This window comes from Wyeomyia smithii, chromosome 1, assembly GCF_029784165.1.
Source record: "Wyeomyia smithii strain HCP4-BCI-WySm-NY-G18 chromosome 1, ASM2978416v1, whole genome shotgun sequence".
Classification (NCBI taxonomy): Eukaryota; Metazoa; Arthropoda; class Insecta; order Diptera; family Culicidae; genus Wyeomyia; species Wyeomyia smithii.
The window spans coordinates 125,808,673-125,826,653 of NC_073694.1; the positions used below are offsets into that span (position 1 = coordinate 125,808,673).

General features: G+C 35.2%; 2 protein-coding genes across 13 annotated transcripts in view; one reads left to right on the forward strand and one right to left on the reverse strand.

Moving 5' to 3' along the window:
- LOC129722120 (probable serine/threonine-protein kinase DDB_G0282963) overlaps nucleotides 1-10,670 on the reverse strand; it is a 197,843-nt gene extending 187,173 nt beyond the window's left edge. For 6 of the 12 annotated variants that reach the window (XM_055676039.1, XM_055675877.1, XM_055676212.1 and 3 more), the window contains exon 1: nucleotides 9,492-10,558. The gene's annotated coding sequence lies outside the window, so the exon portion shown is untranslated. The other 6 variants (XM_055675394.1, XM_055675708.1, XM_055675790.1 and 3 more) reach the window with 6 other exon arrangements.
- The window catches only part of LOC129723146 (uncharacterized), a 425,361-nt gene that overhangs the window by 139,459 nt on the left and 267,921 nt on the right, over nucleotides 1-17,981 (forward strand). The gene's annotated exons all lie outside the window — the stretch shown is intronic.

The following is a 17,981-nucleotide window of genomic DNA, read 5'->3' on the forward strand; positions in this document are numbered from 1 at the left end:
ACCTGCTTGCAGAACCTAAAAAAACTGATGTCTTGAAAGAAAACATGCCGGCGAAAGCAACAGTACCAGTGGAGTAAAGAACCGCAGTTCTCTTGTCATCTATGATTGCAGCGGTACTCTTCTATTCGTACATTTCAGCGGTACACTTCTACTGCAGCGGAACTATTCGTATTGCAGAGGTACACTTTTGTTCGTACATTTCTATACGTGTGCAATCGAGGAAAAACTGCAATGCTGCTGTTGATGGTGATTGAAAGTTTATCTCATAAATATGATTATCATAAATTACTCAACAAGGATTGTAAATATTTGCAACGGATATTTATTTAATTTTATCTTCGATATTCACTAAATAATCGTGACCGGATATTATCGAAAGAGTAAATTCCTAAATATATACATTTATAGCAAAGTAAGTGCCTGCGAATGCTTGTGAATTTTTTGTTTTCATTAAGAATTCAGAATTTTTGATTCATTCAGAATCTCTCTCTACATTTCAAAATTGTTAGATGATATATTATTATTCTAAGCTTTACCATAATAAACGTATATTAGCTGTCTTCGTAATACAGCGAATGTAGTTGTAGGCAAATAAAAAAAATTGTCAAGCAAAAAACAAAAATGTAATTGTGGATTGCTACGATTTTTTGCTGGAACTTGTTAATAATGTTGTTTAAATATCTTCTTATGTTTGCTAATTAATGGACCTTTGTAAAGGCTTTCATATTATTTTGAAAGTAAGATCCATATTATAGATTTGATTTGATCAGAGTTAAATGAGACAAAACCATTCATTATGATAACGTAAATATAATTGGGTTTGGTTTTTGAGGATATAGAGTTAATTCTGACTTTGGCGCATTCCGAGAAATTCTTGGTGCTTCTTCAAAAAGCACGATATGCTTTAGCCTTGCCAAATACATGTTGTTTGCACAAAAAAATACTACAGGCATAATATTGTCAGATATAAACGATATTCTTTCGAGTGTTGTTGAATATATTTCAAAAATTGATTTCCAGGGGAGGCTGAAAATAAAAATACACATTGAATCTGTCTGCAGACTCTGTATATTTTGTAACAAAAAATCCCCTAATTACAGTGTTTAGTTCCACGTCACCATTTCATACAACCGTAGGGCTGTATACCTTGTAGTATTGTTTGCCAACAATTACATTTACTATATTCAAGGACAGTTGCATGCGTATATTATTTGTTAAGTTAAAAATTAGAAAGGTTCTGTATAAATCTTAGTGAATTGACAAAAAATTCACCGGCTCTTACTCTGTCATAAATTTGTATTTTTGGGAATTTATGCTTTCGAAATAATGCCGGTCATAATTTAAATAACATCGAAGATAAAATGAAATAAAAATAACTTATAACTTATAACCGTTGCAAAAATTTTTAATTCCCGTTGAATGATTTATGGTTTTTATGGTAACAATATTAATAAGATAAACTGTTAATTGCCATCAACAGCAGTATTACAGTTTTTCCTTGATCGCACATTAAGAAAAATTTTGGAAACCGAAGTAAACCATGAACGCGAACGGACGCGATTTTTTTTTCCTGCGTCACATTTTTTCGTTAAATATTTTTCTTTTATTGTTTTCGGATAAAACAGTGTTACAAAATACCAACGGCATTGGTTGATTGTCTAGTTTGTTGGAGTTGATTTTCACCAAAAGCCTCCAACATTCCATATCTAACTATGAGGAAACAGCCGATGTTAGGCAAAATAAAGGTCGGTGCATGGAGATCGAGCTAAGAAGTGGTGCCTTTGGACACTTGTTAAGCAAACATCTGAACCTGAGGCAGGAACTTCTGAAGCCCTTCTCAAAAGATCTTGAAGTCGACTCAAGGAGAAGGTACCGCAACAGGAACCAAGGATAGTGTGTGTACAACAGGTTTTTTCTACAACTACCTATATCCAGGCTGAGTGATGCTCGACAGACGTATATGATCGATTAGGGTCGCACAGAAAGGGATGAATGAAAAGGACCTGGTTCGCTTTAGAACTGGTGAGAGCGTTCTTTTTTTAGTTTAATTTTTCACTATAATTATGTTTAAAATGAATGCATTGCGGACGCCGGATTCCTGCAGATCTGTATCGCGCTGTATCGCGTAGTTTGTAGAATTTATTAATACCGACACTCAGAAGGCTAAATGACAAATTAAAAAATTTTCCCTAGACTTCCGAGTTCCGCAAATCAAGCTTAGTCGACCATGATTATCAGTTTAGTCTACGGCCTTGCTTGTACATATTGCATGCAACGGATTCAGATTCATAATACAGTTCGAGATTGTACGCGTTACTAAAACAAATTTTTGTTCACATAGTATACAACGACAAATCCTTAAATTATCTTACCTAATCTTACTAAAACAAACATCGGTTTCGATCGCGCAACAGGCTTCCTAATATTCAAATTTTTATTTCGGTTAATATAGTGAGCAGAGCTGAGCCCTTTCCTTTTAATATAATTCCTATCCTGTGATACTCGTATGGCTGCAGTGGTACCCGCGGTCTCTTTCCCTAGTCCTCGAGGGTCTTTCCTTCCCTAGTAGTACCGCCTTTTGGTCGTAGCCGGCGTTGTTATTGGTCAGTGGTAAAAGTATGAGCTAGTAAAATTGCACAATGAGAATGTAATGCTAGTCCCAAGCACCATTCATCTGGTTTATTTTGCGATTTTGTTGGTTCGACCTATCACGGAGTGCAACTACGGGCAGTCTACATATGCTAAGCTAAGTTTTTTTTAATAGTATCAAAGAGAATGCGTTTGCGTTTTCCACGGACATAAATGTGATTACGTCTTTAATCAGTGATTTTCAAAATTTTTAGTAAAACAGTCGCCTTGATTTGTTTTAATCCGAAACAATAAAAATACCGGTTTTCTACCGGTTTTCTATTTCATGAATACCGAAATACCGGTTTCTAGACAAGTCGGTAATACCAACTACCCTAAATTATTCTCAGGCTCCCTCCCTTCTCCCTACTTGACCTTTCTCTCACGCCGAATTCCAGGAAAATAAAACTTTTCCAGGCAGTTCTATTTCCGAAAAGTAGAAGAATTTTTATAAAGGCGTGTAGAAGGAAAGATAAAATTATAAAAATCCGTCACTGACCACGGTGACAAAACACGGTGACGTTACAGTCGTTAGAGAAGCAGCGGTTAATTCGGTATCTGACAACAACGAATGAAGCACTTCCTTCTTACCTTCCCTAACTGACCTCTAACTGAAGCTGGTGCCGTTATAAGTCTGTACAAAACGTAAGCTACTGAATTGTTGTACATTGAAGATGGAAAATAATCTCAAATTAACCAACTTACGGTGCTTCTTTGTGCAACTTCATTGGCTTAGATCCATCACGGAAAAGTTACTACGAAATGTGCGGTCGTTCAAACTCCAGCTCAAGGCTGAAGGGTATACATGGGTATAATAATGCAAGCATATAATTTACTCTCAATAGTGATACTAATAATAGTGTGGAATACAACAGTCACTCGGGCGATATCACAACAGATCAGATTTCTGGTAGCAGTGACTGATCTATAAATGAAGTACATGTCGTAAAACTGATATTGTTCCTTGGGCTAACTTGGTCCTAAAATTCTCTATATCATGTTCGAGCATAGTGAGAATGAGAATAGAGAATGTAAATGGTAAATGGTTGTTGTCTACTCATATCGAAACTTGATGAAACATTTGTCAGTTTCATTTCCAATTTTACAGAATGTACCCTAGTGAGGAAACAAAGACGTCGAAAGACCTCGTCAAAACAATTGAAGTTCATGCTTAGGACTTTGAATTGCTCCTTAAAAACCTAAATTAATCCACCTAGCGGACAGACTCAGCCTTTCTCATTCAAACTTATTATTTGTAAAAATAGATTTACATGAATGCTTAAATCCAATAAATGTTTATCCACTCTTTGGGTTCTAAAATATTGCTGTTGTAATTAAAGTATAAAATAGGAAATTTGACGTAATGTTAGTACTTAAGAAATAGCGAAATAAAAGCAATGACTCTTAATTTCGAACAATTTAATCACGAGCGATGCCGGGAACGTTCAGATAATACGATACCACATTTAAATCATGTTGAGGCCATATATATTGATCGAAGCAGGTAAAGTGTTGAATAGTCTTTGAATTTCTTTTCTTTCTAAAACTTTTAAACAGCATATCAAATTGTTATGAAGTTTGTTATTTGTAAGTTTGAGAGATGACTCATTCGTATGACACTAGTTATGTTCAAATAAGTCGTGTAATACTTGAGATAATAGACTTTCGTTGTTTTACAAATTAAAACATAACGCTTGCTTAAGTTTGATTACAAGCAAATGAAAAGGTAACGTATGGGGCAGCCAAACTTTGAAACCACGTGTTCAAACATAATTCATCAGTTAACCCTTTACTAGCCCGTTCATCTGATATCAATATTGTTCAAATCGGTTGTGTAGTTTCTAAGATAATGAAGTTTCGTGATTTTCACATTTCGATACATTACAGACGAAGTTACAGTCCGATTACTGCAAAATTCAATAGGGTGTTATGAGGAAGGTAGAACTTTTATTTGATACTAATTCTGTGGAAATCGGGTCAACCATCTCTGAGAAATATGAGTGAGTCCAAGTAAGTTGTCTTGGAATATGTTTCTTTTCATAGCTGGATTTCACATTTTTAAACATAACAGGCAAAGTAATAATCCGTTTGTAAAAAAAATCATTAGGGTCTTATGGGGCAACAAGACTTTCCATATGACACTAATTTTATAAAAATCGGGCCAGCCATCTCTGAGAAACATTAGTGAGATTAAATAGTCTCCAGAACACGTTTCTTTCCATAACTTCTGAACCACATGTTCAATCTTCATAAAATTCAAAAGTTAAGGGTTTTTAAGGTAGCCCGTTCATTTGAAACTAATTTTAATCAAATCAGATGTGTGGTTTCTGAGATATTGATGTTTCGTGATTTTTACACTTTGATACATAACCTCTAAACTAGAAATCAGATTACAATAAAATTCAATAGGGTCTCAAAGGGCAACTAGACCTTTCATTTGCAATTAATTTCATTGAAATCTGTTCGGTCAGACCATCTCTGAGAATAGTGAGTGCGAAAAGAGGTGCACATACACACGTACACACCCACACACAAACATATACACCTATACATGCTTATATGCAGAAAATGCTCGATTCGTCTAACTAAGTCGAGTAGTATATGACATTCGGCCATTTGGATCACTTTTCTACCTTTTAATTAGCCAGTGATCGTTAGGAGGAAGTCAATATGTTTACTTTCATTATGTGATTTCACATTTTCATGAACAACGGACGGAGTTACAATCCGATTGCAATTAAATTTAATAGCATATTATGGGGCAACTAGACCTTTCATTTGACACTAATTTTGTGAAAATCGGTCCAGCCATCTCTGAGAAAAATGAGTGAGTTTAAACAACCTCAGGATAACTTTTCTTCACATAACTTTTGAACCATATGTTCAATCATTACGAAATTTAAAAGTTAAGGGTTCTGGAGACAGCCCAATCATTTGAAACCAATTTTATTTTAAATTTAAAAAAATTTAAATTTTAAATCGGTTGTGTGGTTTCTGAGATATTGATGTTTCGTGATTTTTACATTTTGATACATAACCTTTAAACTAAAAATCCGATTACAATGAAATTCAATAGCAACCTATGGCGCAACTAGACCTTTCATTTGCAATTAATTTTATGAAAATCGGTCCAGCAATCTCTGAGAAAAGTGAGTGAGAAAAAAAAGTTGCACATACATACACACACACACACACACACACACACACACACACACACACACACACACATACACACATACATACATACATACAGAAAATGCTCATTTCGTCGAAAGGGGTCGAGTGGTATATGACATTCGGCCATTGGGACCACTTTTATACCTTTGGTTTTTCCAGTGATTGCTATACCTTTCTAGGAGAAAGGCAAAAAATGTGGCTGTTAGTTTGAACCATAAGCCGTTGGAAATTTCAAATTATTAAAATTCGAAGTGCTGCAATTTTTTGGCAAAAAAAAAACTGAGGAAACCTGTCTCTTTAAAAAATTGCACTCGTTCACCCTCTAAACCGCATTTCCCAAAGTTGCCGCCGTAGCACAGAACAAATATGCAACTTCGAACAAAACACTTCAGCGGATCGGTACCAAAGCTTTCGCATTCATTTTTCGCTGTTCTACCCTACATTGATTTTACAGTGCATTGTTCGAACAGCTCTCTCCCAATAAATGAACGTGCAACAAAAATCTAATTTTTACGCTTCAGTGATCACACAGAATGATGATCTTAAATTTATTAAAATTGGTTTTGACAAGACCACAGACACACTATACTTCAGATACAATGTATAAAAAAGGGATTTTCGTCAAGATATTCGGTTTACAACTAGAGTAACGTTGAAATTCTTGTACGAATTCGGGTGGTTTTTTTCCTGTTGGGTACATTTTCCACTGCGACCAGTTATTTGATCTATTGTGGAATTCGGGTGGTACTGTACGATTATTCTGAAACGTCACTCTCGTTATACCCTAAGACAAGACGCGACAGCTGGCTTCTTACTTTTCTTTTCGTAACGGCCGTCATCCCCGTCGAAATTTTTTTGAACGTTCCATACCGTTGATGCCAGAATGATTATTTTTAACAACTTCTGCAGGTCAATGAAAATAAAACAAATTAAAATTGCAATATATAGGCTAATAATACTCAAATTTTATTTATTATTTTATGTTTAATAAAGCATACTTCTACTATCAATTTTTTTTTCTAAGTTTCTTGGTACCCAAATTTTTCTTCCTAAGCTTCTTGGACTTCAACCGAAATAGTAAAAAACGATTAATCAATGCATTTTTGAAGTTATAACAGTGAAATACATTACTCGGTAATATCATGTACCTTGCATACTTTTGCATCATTATTTATGAACAATTATAATAGCTAAATTATGACTCTCCAGCATCACTGCTTTACAGTGAAAAGTAACCTCGTTGTATTTTCTACGTGACGATTGCGTTATCGGATTCAGTCAATGAGCAGCCGGTTCAAATTGATTGAATGTAACGGTGGCCAGCTGTCGCGTCTTGTCTTAGGTTATACCAGTACCGAAGGAAACAGAATTCTCTCGACGAAAGAGCGGCAAGAGCTCGCACAGTGTTTTGCTTTTTGGTTTGGGTGTGAGCAAGAGAGGCCAAAATAATTCGGTATAAGTGTAGTTAAATTTTGACAGTATTATGTGTTCCTTCCACCGCTAGGTGGCCATAGCAAAGGTTGTTTCTAACATCCTAAACTCATTTGAAGAGTGAGTTTCCAGGTTTCTAGACTTAATACAAATTCGGCCACCCAAGTGAGGACCGTCTTCGAAAAGCGCACGTCCGACTAATAACCTGAAATCGAAAATATCCAACTAAACGAATACTTTTGGACCTACTGTAGTACTAACGCTTCGTAATGAAAATGGACAAAAAAAACCGATTTTTCATGGGTTCACGCGCACTAACGAAACTTCCAATGCAGCATCAACCATAATAACCCATGAGATAGCAGAAAAAAATGATAGCTCTATCAGTCGAACTCAAACCGTGGTGGCGAAAGTAGTAAAGCTTCTAAGTGGACTTAGAAGTGTGCTCGTTAGAAGAACGGTAAACCGACGCGTCGAAATAGACATTGTGCGGAACTTTCTGGACGCCGGATACGTTAGTTTCGGCATCTACAACATCTTGGTGTTAATGACCAACAATCAGAGCATCGAAAGAATTCTGTTAGATTCCGGACGGCCGACGATCCTAAACAACAAGAAGCTCCAAAGGATGCTCAAGAGGAAGATCGAGGGGAAAGTGGCTACATCGCTGCGTGCGCTTGGCCAGAAGGTCAGTGTAATCACACACCAAGTTCCTCAAGATGTTGCTGCTGTGGCTGACAATCAGCGAGAAGAGGATCTTTTCGCTCCGAACTGGCCGTGAACGGGGAAATTCATAGTACGAAGCGCCTGACGGAAGTTGCGTTGTTCAGAGAGAAATACTATAAGGGCGAAGACGCGGTGTTCTGGCCGGATCTGGCGTCGGCCCACTACTCGAAGCGATCGTTGTTGGAGATGAAGCGGCTGAATATCGATGTAGTACCCAAGTCGTCAAACCTAAAGCCCTAGAGTTAAAGTTTGGCCGACTGTCACTGAAAAGTTCCAATCGAACAGTCAACAGTTTTTTCATCATAGTTTTACCATTGCTCATGTTCGATTGAAACAAGTTTTGACAGTTGGATTTGGACTTTTAGTGACGGTCGGCCAAACTTCAACTCTAGGCCTTTAGTCAAACCCACCCTACGTCCCCCAGCTGTGTAACTTAGAGAACTTCTGGGTAAATTTGAACCCTAAGATCTACTCCACTAATTTTGTAGGGAAAACTGAGGAGAAATACTTGAAAAAAACGAAAAAGGAATTTAAAACATGCCTAAACGCATGTTTTCGTCCAACATGGTGGATGTTCCGGTTAACTGCCGGAAGGCCACTCGCAAGGGCGTAACTTTTTTGGAAGTAAGCTAATATAATACCCTTCAATAGTAAATTTATTAAACTCAGTTACCTGGCTTAGATTTTTTATCGTCATTCGAAAAAAGTCCATGGTAAATGCAAACGTTAACTCAAGTTGTAGATTATAGTTAGGTTTGCAATATTCCCGGGAAACGGAAATGAAAAATCTCATTTCCCGGGAACAAGGAAAGGAAAAAAAATTTAGCAGAAATGAGATATCAAATAAAGTTTATTAAAAAAAGGTATCAAACAATCGTTTACATCAATTCACATGAAAAACGAATTAAAAAAACAAAACATAATCAAGTTATTGATCAATTTTGTCGCAAACATTAGCAGAAGGTTTTTATGCCGTCGAACAATCGCTTCAGATCCGCTGACAACTTTTCGTCAAGCCCAACTAATGTAATTTCCTTCTGTAAAACTTTGATTAAGATCGTTGATTCACCACATGTGGCTGATTTCTAAAATACTTCTAAATCACCGATTCCAGCTCTTGCTACATTTCATTAAAAACTGAAGTGTCCAATACTTTTAGTTTGTTTGAAGATAAAGTTGAGTGTTAGGCAAGCAGGCTTTAGAGCTTTTGAATGCCTACGTAATTAATTAATCAATTTACGGGTTTGCGGATCCGGGAATCCCGGGAAAAGATAATTCCCGAGAAATAGTTCCCAGGATTGCAAACCCCAATTATAATGCATTTTCGTATAACTGATCCACAAGCTTAATAGAACAGCTTATTATCTTATACCATGTGTTTAACTAAAAAAAAATATTGGGAGTGATAATAAGCTTCACTGGGTAGAATTTCTTTTCGTTCACTCAAACTTTCCTAGTTTTTTTCGTATAATGGTATTTACACCTGAAGGAAACAAAATAAATAAATTGAAGTAAAATAAAGCACTTACCAAATATTGATTCAATTGCTAGAATCCAATACCAATGTTCTTCGTCACATCAAAGGCGTTTGATGCTTGACATAACAAAATATAAATCCCACTAACAATGTTTTGATCGTGGTAACAGCGGCAGCTTTTCGTGACTATTTTGTTACATAAATTTTGGTCGCAATTTTACAGATCGTCACTTATCCTCTGTCTGGTTTTAAACGCCTTTTCAAATGGTGCGGCTGTACGCGGAGTGTAATGAGACTTTCTCGTGCTTCACACTCTTTCGGTCGTATGGCATTCACATACCATACTTTTGAGCTCTGCGGTATTTTTAATACACGCTGTCGTGAATAAGAGTTGGATACAGCACACATGCGACAGGCACAGAGCAACACACACTATATACACTAACGATTTCCAAAAATAAAATTCTACGCTTTCCCTTTTTCCGTTTAACTTTTCATTTTCCTTTATACAACTTTTCTGCCCCAGAACATATTCACCCACTTATGCATATTCTTTTATTGTGGCACTAAATATTTGTGAACTAATTCCAATTGCTATGCTTTTGTTGTGGTACTTTATACTTGCGGATATTAGACTGCACTTTTGGTATAATCAAAAAACTCCGATCAACTAATATATAATGAATATATAAGATGTGATAAATGACAGAGAAATTTCAAATGCATTCAATCACATTTCTCTCCGCATTGTGTTATACTGAAAATAAAATTTGCAAAATTCACTCTTCTTCTGTAAAGTTTAACCAGCAGCAATCTTCAGGATTAATAAACTAGGGCACAATACAGCAACGCCTTTCTGTGACGATCACACTCGTTGTCTATTTAGGCCATCGAGTAGAACCACTGGGCTGCACGATTGGTTTCCTTAAATGGAAGTATTTCAGTCTTGAAAAACTGTAAATTGTTACTGAGATATTAAGCCGATTTTCGTTACATGCAAGTGAAGCCTCGCAAAACGAATGCATTCACTGACATTCACTGTTGAATATTATGAATCACTCTTTTTAACCCTGTCTGGAATCTATTGTACGGTCACATATTTTATACAGAAAAGAATGATCTCACCAATAATAACAACTCGTGAAAGAAACGGCAACGACGACAGCGGCACTGTGAATGTCGGCACAAGCTGAAAAATCAACACACCCAGTCCCCAACATTGTAATGCACACTCACGGTTAAATCAAACCATCTCTGTCATTCTCTCGCTCGCAGAAGTTAGTACGTTTTCTCTCACTGTCACTTCATCCCGGCAAACGCGGCATTCCGTAAAAAAAGTTTTCGAAAATCGTTACATTTTATGGCTCAATTCCAACCAGATTGCATTATTTCGATTCTCGAATTCAAGTTATTACACAATCTGAAATTTTTTTTTTTTCACACAACATTTATTTGACACGGCACAATACTAGTCTGAAATTAATAAACAATCCAAAGCGTAAACATTTCCGTCGTAAGTTACCTCGAACAGAAAAACCAAAAATCTCAAAACCGAACACAAGAAGTCAGTTCCGGTAGGGTACTTGTGATGAACGATACATGGCCCCACATTTACCATAAACTCATTTTCGGTTGTAGTATATATTTGAGCCGAGCTGAGTATCTTTGAGTTTGAGTATCTTGATCGAAAACAAAAGTAGAGTCAAACAAATTTTCAAAGAAATTTCATTTTACTATGCTCACATTTGGAATGATTTCGAAAATACGCAAAACGTATACCTAACTGTGTTGCCATATTTGGAATATTTTCTCATTGAAAGATTGAAAATAACTTTCATTCGACATTTTCTGCTCTTGAGCATTTCCATAAAAAACGGGCGGCTATTTTAATCGACCATTTTTGATTCGGTTGAAACTTTACGTAGGTGTTTCTATGGGCAAAGGATACCATTTTTTACTGTTGTTATTTTTTTAATTCCGATTTGTTTTTGAGAAGCTATTTTATGCTATGTTAAACCCGAAGTAACATTTTGGAAGCCTTTATAAAAGCAAATATGGAATAAAAGCAGTGTAGAAGCAGCCAGTGCTGAATAAACAATTCGTTGAATTATTTGCTGTACAAACGTTGCAGCATATTTTGTTCACGCATTTATCCAATAGTGGAACTCTAGCTTAACAAAAAAAATACAAACGTTTGCTAGTGATTACCAGCAACACTAATAAATATGTGCTGCGTTAAAGCGCTTTAAAGGTCCCCAGGAGTGGCGTTCTCGCCTAATAAAAGCTATTCGAACGTTTCAAACGGCAACCAAGCAACTACATATTGTTCTGCACGTGTTGTTCAAATGCTGCATACATGCGTTTGAAGTCTTTCAAGGAGCCATTCTTTAGCTCTTATAGGCGCAAACGCTAGATCACTTGTTTTATGAAACATCCTTTTGAGCGCGTCGTATGGTTGGTTTATTACAGTATAAACCTTTTTCAAACCACTAAAAGATTCACCAAGGAACAATTATCCGAAAAATATCCGACACAAAGTTCGATTTTTTTTCATGATAATTATTATTATTAGCTTTATTAGTTTGTAATTGTGGAAATACTATGGGTAATTTTTTAATTTATATCAGAGGGTAACTCATACCTCCGTTTTTAAAGCATCTTTTTGGTTGGGTTCCCTCTGATGAGTTTCGAACTTACGATCCATTGATTGGCAGACATCGATGAATACATATGAGCGAATCTGTAATATAACGTATGCTGTGTTTAACGTGAATATGCTTCTACACGTTCGGGTCTAATAAATGTTGAACAGACATTGTATAACTGAAGGAATATAAGCTTCTTGCACGCACCTCTAAACAAAGCGTAGCGGTTGATTTGCCATTACAATGGTTGCAAGAAGCAACCGTGGCGTGCAAGAAGCTCATATTCCAGCAGTTATACAATGCCTGTTCAACATTCATTAGACCAAAACGTGTAGAAGCATATTCAAACGCATAGTCAAACACAGCACACGTCATAATACAGATTAGCTCACATGCATTCATCGATGACTGCCAAACAATGGATCGTAAGTTCGAAACTCATCAGAGGGAACCCAGCCAAAAAGATGCTTTAAAGAAAAGGGTGGTATGTGCTGCCATCTGACATAAATTAAAAATTTACTGATAGCATTTCCACAAGTAACAAACTAATAACGCTAATAATAATAATTATCGTAAAAAAAATTGAACTTAATTTTTGCATTTCGTTTGTGCAAAAAGAGCTGAATTAATGTCGGTTAAACGTTTTTTCCACACTGGTATTCAATGTGTGCTGCATAATTACCTATGTTCTAATGCGCGAAACAAACGTTAGCAAGCACTATTATTAAACACGCGATAAGCAAGAGCGTTTCAACAGTCGAGTAATGGTTTAACAGATGAATAATAGATATTTTATTCGACAGGTCGTACACATACAGAGCAGTAACAGAATAAATGTTTTTCGGTGCATCTGTTCAACGCTGGTTTAACAAGTGGTGAATGAAATATTCTGCTGTTGTTTAAAACACTCTTCGCCGTTCCTAAACAACTGTGTGTCGGTTATTTTCCCCAAATTCAACTGAACAACCATTGAACAGAAGTTTTTTTTTATTTTCCATTTCGGTTGTTGTTCAACTGTAGCCTAATGAAAATGATCGAGTAAATGTTTAAGCAACAATAATTGTTTCTTGGAGTATTGATAGTTAGATTATAAATATTTTAAGAGTCAAAACAGTTTGTTTGATTGATATGACCTCTTTGGCAAAGTTGTAGCTAATACTTTTGACGATCTAAATAAAATAATAGACTTGAAAAATATTTTTCAGGAAAAAGTTTAAAAAATTAACAAATTACTATCGAAAACAGCTTATATTTTTAAAATTCTTATTTTTTTTTAAAACCACATAAGATTAACCAAACATTGCTGGTAGTCCGATCATGAAGGAATGAGAAACAAAAAAATAAAATTTTCCCGAAAAAAAAGAAAAAATCAATCAAACCCAGAACGTCTGGTTTGATTGGTACAACGTCTTTGGTAAAATTGTAAATAGTAATTTTGTCCTTCCAGGCAAAAAATACACCGTGAAACAAAAAAAAATTGTTTAAAAAAAACGAAAATGTAATGTAAGGAACAGCTTTAGCAGTAGCCTTAATTAGTCGAAGAAGACAGGCCTCAAACTCGTGAATTTTGATTAATATCGACAATTCCAATGTCGAGCACGAAAACTCTGATTCACCAGCTGCAACACAAAAATATCTTTGAAAAAAGTATAATTGGAAAAAAATCAACCAAAATTGCAGCCATTCAGGCATCATTAGGGTGCTGAAAAAATCCTTTGCAAAACAGATGCAAACTGCTTAAAATGGGGTTGGTGTGATTGAAATAGTGTCCTTCGATTGGGAACTTTAATTGATTACTGTTGACGTTTGCTGAATCAGTTTTACAATTTGAAAATAAGTGCTGACAGAGAAAAAGGTAGTGAACAAATTGATATACTCACACATTTCGAGTATTTCGTCCCAATAGATAGGAGGCTCCATAAGTTGCTTTAAATACAGGAAGTAGATAAAGACAAAATTTTGTGAATGGCCAATGGCCAATGCACAGTGGGGCGACTCCATATAAATGCTGGATACATGGTATACAATACAATTTTGGGACGCTGAGTCTGCATTTGATAGTAAATAATAATAATAATAATAATATATATATATATATATATATATATATATATATATATATATATATATATATATATATATATATATATATATATATATATATATATATATATATATATATATATATATATATATATATATCAAATGCAGACTCAGCGTCCCAAAATTGTATTGTATACCATGTATCCAGCATTTATATGGAGTCGCCCCACTGTGCATTGGCGATTGGCCATTGGCCATTGGCCATTGGCCATTCACAAAATTTTGTCTTTATCTACTTCCTGTATTTAAAGCAACTTATGGAGCCTCCTATCTATTGGGACGAAATACTCGAAATGTGTGAGTATATCAATTTGTTCACTACCTTTTTCTCTGTCAGCACTTATTTTCAAATTGTAAAACTGATTCAGCAAACTTCAACAGTAATCAATTAAAGTTCCCAATCGAAGGTCACTATTTCAATCACACCAACCCCATTTTAACCCGTAAAGACCCGGGACGGAATTTGTTTTTTGAAAATGCTCGTTCTCAGCACTGGACCGGCCGATTTGGGAAAACTTGGACTTTTATTCAAGGGGAATAGTTGCTCTAAGTTTTAGTAAAGGTGCCACCCCTCTGGACCCCTCCCTGTTTTTGTGAGACGCAAATATGTCTGTGTTTTTTTCTAAATTTTCAAACAGATTGAGCAAACACTGGGAATTTTCATACGTATCAATTGCTCCTTGTTTCAAATCATGTCAGGTGGATGAAATATGGTATGTAAGAGTGAATTTTGAAGTTTCCAAATTATTTCAGTACAAAATCACAAAACTACGTGTTTTTATAAAAATTCAAACAACAAGACCGTTCTTCAAATTTAAAGCTCTACATTTTTGCGGTAAGGTCTCCTGAATCCATACGTGATGAAATATTTATTTTAGCATGCAAATATTTTGAGAAAATCGAGTTTAAATTCACTAAAGTACGTATTTTCATGGAAACCTGATTTTATCAGTCTCCCACAGTAGGTTTCAACTTGGCTCTTCAATTTTCAAGCTCTTTATTTCTAGAGTAACGTCTTCTGAATCCAAAGATGCTGAAAGATTTATTCTAGCATGCATAGATTTAGAGAAAAACGAGTTTGAATTCACTAAAGTACGAGTTCTTATGAAAACATGATTTTCTCCAAATCTGTGCATGCTAGAAAAAATCTTTCATCATCTTTGGATTCAGAAGACGTTACTTTAAAAATATAGAGCTTGAAAATTAAAGAGCTAAGTTGAAACCTACCGTGGGAGACTGAGAAAATTAGGTTTCCATGAAAATACGTACTTAGGTGAATTTAAACTGGTTTTTCTCAAAATATTTGCTTGCTAAAATAAATATTTCATCAAGTATGGATTCTGGAGACCTTACCGCAAAAATGTAGAGCTTAAAATTTGAAGAACGGTCTTGTTGTTTGAATTTTTATAAAAATACGTAGTTTTGTGATTTTGTACTGAAATAATTTGGAAACTCCAAAATTCACTCTTACATACCATATTTCATCTACCTGACATGATTTGATACATGGAGCAATTGATACGTATGGAATTTCCCAGTGTTTGCTCAATCTGTTTGAAAAATTAGAAAAAAAAAACACAAACATATTTGTATCTCACGGAAACGGGAAGGGGTCCATAGGGGTGAAACCTCTGCCAAAACTTAGAGCAACTATTCCCCTTTAATAAAATTCCAAGTTTTCCCAAATCGACCATTCCAGTGCTAAGAACGAGCATTTTCAAAAAACAAGTTCCGTCCCGGGTCTTTACGGGTTAAGCAGTTTGCATCTGTTTTGCAAAGGATTTTTTCAGCACCCTAATGGTGCCTGAATGGCTGCAATTTTGGTTGATTTTTTTCCAATTATACTTTTTTCAAAGATATTTTTGTGTTGCAGCTGGTGAATCAGAGTTTTCGTGCTCGACATTGGAATTGTCGATATTAATCAAAATTCACGAGTTTGAGGCCTGTCTTCTTCGACTAATTAAGGCTACTGCTAAAGCTGTTCCTTACATTACATTTTCGTTTTTTTTAAACAGTTTTTTTTTTGTTTCACGGTGTATTTTTTGCCTGGAAGGACAAAATTACTATTTTATTTTTCTGGGTTTGATTGATTTTTCTTTTTTTCGGGAAAATTTTATTTTTTTGTTTCTCATTCCTTCATGAATGTTTGGTTAATGTTATGTGGTTTTCAAAAAAAATAAGAATTTTAAAAATATAAGCTGTTTTCGATAGTTATTTCTTAATTTTTTAAACTTTTTCCTGAAAAATATTTTTCAAGTCTATTATTTTATTTAGATCGTCAAAAGTATTAGCTACAACTTTGCCAAAGAGGTCATATCAATCAAACAAACTGTTTTGACTCTAAAAATATTTATAATCTAACCATCAATACTCCAAGAAACAATTATTGTTGCTCAAACATTTACTCGATCATTTTCATTAGGCTACAGTTGAACAACAACCGAAATGGAAAATAAAAAAAACTTATGTTCAATGGTTGTTCAGTTGAATTTGGGGAAAATAACCGACACACAGTTGTTTAGGAACGGCGAAGAGTGTTTTAAACAACAGCAGAATATTTCATTCACCACTTGTTAAACCAGCGTTGAACAGATGCACCGAAAAACATTTATTCTGTTACTGCTCTGTATGTGTACGACCTGTCGAATAAAATATCTATTATTCATCTGTTAAACCATTACTCGACTGTTGAAACGCTCTTGCTTATCGCGTGTTTAATAATAGTGCTTGCTAACGTTTGTTTCGCGCATTAGAACATAGGTAATTATGCAGCACACATTGAATACCAGTGTGGAAAAAACGTTTAACCGACATTAATTCAGCTCTTTTTGCACAAACGAAATGCAAAAATTAAGTTCAATTTTTTTTACGATAATTATTATTATTAGCGTTATTAGTTTGTTACTTGTGGAAATGCTATCAGTAAATTTTTAATTTATGTCAGAGGGCAGCACATACAACCCTTTTCTTTAAAGCATCTTTTTGGCTGGGTTCCCTCTGATGAGTTTCGAACTTACGATCCATTGTTTGGCAGTCATCGATGAATGCATGTGAGCTAATCTGTATTATGACGTGTGCTGTGTTTGACGTGAATATGCTTCTACACGTTTTGGTCTATAGAATGTTGAACAGGCATTGTATAACTGCTGGAATATAAGCTTCTTGCTGATTCCAGACAGGGTTAAAAAGAGTGATTCATAATATTCAACAGTGAATGTCAGTGAATGCATTCGTTTTGCGAGGCTTCACTTGCATGTAACGAAAATCGGCTTAATATCTCAGTAACAATTTACAGTTTTTCAAGACTGAAATACTTCCATTTAAGGAAACCAATCGTGCAGCCCAGTGGTTCTACTCGATGGCCTAAATAGACAACGAGTGTGATCGTCACAGAAAGGCGTTGCTGTATTGTGCCCTAGTTTATTAATCCTGAAGATTGCTGCTGGTTAAACTTTACAGAAGAAGAGTGAATTTTGCAAATTTTATTTTCAGTATAACACAATGCGGAGAGAAATATGATTGAATGCATTTGAAATTTCTCTGTCATTTATCACATCTTATATATTCATTATATATTAGTTGATCGGAGTTTTTTGATTATACCAAAAGTGCAGTCTAATATCCGCAAGTATAAAGTACTACAACAAAAGCATAGCAATTGGAATTAGTTCACAAATATTTAGTGCCACAATAAAAGAATTTGCATAAGTGGGTGAATATGTTCTGGGGCAGAAAAGTTGTATAAAGGAAAATGAAAAGTTAAACGGAAAAAGGGAAAGCGTAGAATTTTATTT